The sequence below is a fragment of the Marmota flaviventris genome, chromosome 7 (assembly GCF_047511675.1).
Source record: "Marmota flaviventris isolate mMarFla1 chromosome 7, mMarFla1.hap1, whole genome shotgun sequence".
Lineage (NCBI taxonomy): Eukaryota > Metazoa > Chordata > Mammalia > Rodentia > Sciuridae > Marmota > Marmota flaviventris.
The window spans coordinates 129,137,593-129,141,800 of NC_092504.1; the positions used below are offsets into that span (position 1 = coordinate 129,137,593).

General features: G+C 44.2%; 1 non-coding gene across 1 annotated transcript; it reads left to right on the forward strand.

Moving 5' to 3' along the window:
• The first annotated feature begins 2,257 nt into the window (after positions 1–2,257).
• Positions 2,258–2,329, forward strand: Trnav-uac (transfer RNA valine (anticodon UAC)). Its single transcript has one exon. It is a non-coding gene; the product is annotated as a tRNA-Val (tRNA).
• The last annotated feature ends 1,879 nt before the right edge of the window (positions 2,330–4,208 follow it).

Sequence of the window (4,208 nt, forward strand, 5' to 3'; positions counted from 1 at the left end):
CAAATTACTCTGCTCAAATATTCTAGGTTGGAGCCAGACCGACCTCTGGGGAGCTATCATCAGGGAAATAACCATGAACGGCAATCAGACCTTGCGCTCAGCTGACTGGCAACCCCAGCCCGTGACCTTTCTTCGAGGGAGGCATTCCTGTGGCCGCCTGAGTTGCCAGGAGCGCTGTAATTAATGGGGCACCCGAGAAGGGCTCTCTGTGAGCTGCTAACTGCTCCTCCTGGAGACACAGATTCCAACCACGGCCACCACCGTGTCAAGTTGCCACCACGGCTTGCTGACTGACACCCCAGGAGCGCTCTGCACTGTTCTTTATTTCCTCCATAGTGGCCCCGCTGGAGGGAGAGAGTCAGGTGACTGGGTCATACCTGCTGTTGAACTGTGGGCTGGGAGCCTACCCCTCCAAGTGGCGCAGGTGAGCCCTGCTCAAAGAGGCCAGCTGGGGAGGCAGGAGGAACCTGCAATCCAGCCCCTGCCACTTAACCGGCGTGTTTCTTTGCACACATCAGAAACCAACCAATATGACTCGGGAATTCTTTTTTCATTTTCTTGGTTTCATACAGGGGATTGAATCCGGGGATGCTCTACCCCCGAGCTATATCCCCAGCCCTTTTATTTTGGACACAGGATTCTCCTGAATTGCTGAAGCTGGCCTTAAACTTGCCATCTTTCTGTCTCAGGCTCCAGAGTTGCTGGGATTACAGACATGTGCCACTGTGCCTGGCTCCAGATTTTTTTTTTTAATATTTTTTAGTTGTTGATGAACCTTTATTTATTCATATGTGGTGCCAAGAATCAAACCCAGTGCCTCACACAGGTTAGGCAAGTGCTCTTCCACTGAGCTACAACCCCAGTCCCAGAAATTTTAACCACATACCACCTTGACTTTCTAAACTAATAGTTTACTGGGTTTTCAAATCCTGGAAACTGGCTAGATCATATACTAGCTAGTAGTCATTGAAGTCTTAGGACAATATTAAAGTTAGAACAAATCTTTTAAAACCCCACCTGAAATGTCATGTTAGGATATTGTCTGAGCTTGGTGTTTGCTGGAGAGAAATCATTCACTTCAGGACACCTTCAGTATAAGGGCCTGTCAGTAATAGATGCAATGGTTTATTTAAAGTGTCGGCGTTGCAGTTAATTTTGGGTTCACCCACAGGGCCTGACGGTTAACAGGTGAATTATGAGGATTCAGTGCTATAAGCAACATCACCTGGTGGTCAGGAGATGCTAATGTCTCTTCAGGGAAACCATGGAGGTCTAGTTCACCTGCTTAAAGGTTGCCAGGTAACTGTTGTTTAATATCAGCTCACACGATTCTGCAGAACCTGTCTTCTCCCACAGATGCTGTGTCCTTGGAAACGTGGGTTTTAGGAGCAGAGCTGTGGCCTCAGCCCTTTGCAGCCAAGGGGACTTTAGCATATCAGCTTCTGAGCTTCCACTGCTCATCTGTGCAGTGTTTCTTCCCGTGGTTGGCAGAATTTAATAGAACAGGTAAAGTGTCTAACAAGGAGCCTGAACATCAGAGTTTTTCTCTCTCTCTCTTTCTTTTTTTCTGTCATGGTACTGGGAACTGAACCCAGGGATACTCTACCACTGAGCCATATCCCCAACCCTTTTTATTTTTTATTTTGAGATGGGATCTTGCTGAGTTGCTGAGGCTGGACTTGAACTTGCGATCCTCCTGCCTCAGGCTCCTGAGCGGCTAGGATTACAGGTGTGTGTCACTGCACCTGGCTCATCATAGGTTCTCCATAAATACTAGTCCCTCAATCCCAATCTTGATGTCGTAATGATTTCCATATTTGTTTTCTGGGCTGCCGTAACAAAGGACCACAAACCAGGTGGCTTACAACAACAGAGATGTCCTCTCTCACTGCGCTGGAGGCTATAGTCCAAGAAGTCCTGCTTCCACGGAAGTGTGTGTGTGTGTGTGTGTATGGGGGAGGAGCCGCCCTGGCCTCTCTGCCTCTCCAGCCTCAGGTGGTCTTTGGCTGTCTTCCTTCTGTGCATTCACATTTTGTTCCCTTACTTTTCTAAAGTTGACTTTAGTTTTAAAAATTCTGGGATGTATTTGGTAAAAATTTCAAAATGATTGCAAGTCTCCAGAATAAAAATAATAACGATTCCTCAATTTTTTTTTCTATATAATTTTGTTTTGAGCATATTTCAAAATCTCAAAAAGTAGTAGAACACACAGCTTGGCATCGTGTACCATGTGCCAGCTTTAAGAGCTGCTTCTGGGGCTGGGACGTAGCTCAGTTGGTAGAGTGCTTGCCTTACATGCAAGAGGCCCTGGGTTCAATCCCCAGCAGCAAAAAAAAAAGGCCAGGGGAGGGGACTGCTTCTGAAAAAGCAGTGACACTGGATGTGAGGGTGATTGATCTGGCTGTGACATCTGTCACCCTATTGATATCCAGGCTTGGAAAAGCAGCAACACCAGTTTAAAATAGATTCCTAGTGGCACATGTCTATAATTCTAGCAACTCAGGAGGGTGAGGCAGGAGGATCACAAGTCTCAGGCCAGCCTCAGCAACATAGTGAGACCCTTTCTCAAAAATGAAAAGGGGGGCTGGGGATGTGGCTCAGTGGTTAAGTGCCTCTGGGTTTGACACTCAGTACAAAAAAAAAAAAAAAAAAAAAAAAAGGATTCTTCAACTATGCTCTTGTCACCATTTTAGCAAATTATTTAAAAACTTTTAAAATTTACTGTTTTACAGAATATACGTTCCTTTTCAATGCCTTTTTTTTTTTGGTACTGGGGATTGGACTCAGGGGCACTCAACCACTGAGCCACACTCCCAGCCCTATTTTCTTTTCTTTTTTTTTATTCTGCTATCTTTCCTATCCTCTACTATCCCCCCTCCCCCCAGCCCTATTTTGTATTTTATTTAGAGACAGGGTCTCACTGAGTTGTTTAGTGCCTCGCTAAACTGCTGAGGCTGGCTCTGAACTCAAGATCCTCCTGTCTCAGCCTCCCTAGCTGCTGGGAATTACAGGCATGCACCACGTTGCTGGGCTGTTCAATGCCATTTTAAAGTTATTGTTCATTTAATATCCAACTGACTTGAGAAAAGGACTTTATGAGAGTCCTTTCTGTTTTGATTTCTACTATTTGAAAGATTACTAAAAGTTTTACAAACAATGGGGCATGAAAAATTAACACGTAATTCATAAATCATGTATTAATACAAATTATTAGGTTATGTTTTCAGTAAATAGAGGAAGTTTTGAGATGAGGTAAAGTGTATCCATTCATGTAGTTTGAATACTTCACTGGGAGGAAAAAAAAAGATTCTGATGAAAAAAGAAAAGGAACTAAGTACAGTTTGAAAGGTCATTGAGAGTATTTCGAAACAATTCACACGTCACTAATCGGAATACCAAGATGGTTTAAACGATCTTATGGACAGCTCTGTAAACACATTGATTTAGGGGCCAGCCGTTCTCCGTCTTTAACACTATCTTCACCATTAGCTTTATTTAAATACAATCGATTATGCAATATACACAGTACTATTCATGGAAGATAGAGACCTTTGTATTTATAAACTAAATCTTCTGCTCTTAAAACATTTGACATTGTGCCTTTTGTGTTAGGTGGCAGGAACATGGCTTCTCTGCTTACAGGTAAGAAGATGAGAGCCTGGTCATTCACTTACAGATAGGAGAACACAAAAAATATACTTTCATATTCAATTGATGGAAGTATTATTCATAGTTAACTCATCCTGGCCCCCCCCCCCCCGTCTTTTTTTGGTACTGAGGATGGAACCCAGGGCCTTACACATTCTAGGTAAGTGCTCTACCAGTGAACTACATCTCCAGCCCTGGTTGGTTGCTATCTCTTAGGGAAAGCAATTTGGCAATATCTATCAAAAACTGTCATGCAGCCTGCCAGTGGTGCACACCTGCCCCAGTGGATCCGGAGGCTGAGGCGGGAGGATCTCTAGTTCAAAGCCAGCCTTAGCAACTGTGAGGCACTAAGCAACTCATTGAGACCCTGTTTCTAAATAAAATATGAAATAAGCTAGGAATATGGCTCAGTGGTCGAGTGCATCTGAGTTTAATCCCTGATACCCCCTCCGCAAACAAAAAACAAAAAAACCTGTCATGTAACCTGGGTATAGTGGGTCATACCTGTAATCCCAGGGACTCAGGGCCAGCCTTGGCAACATAGTGAGACCCCGTCTGAA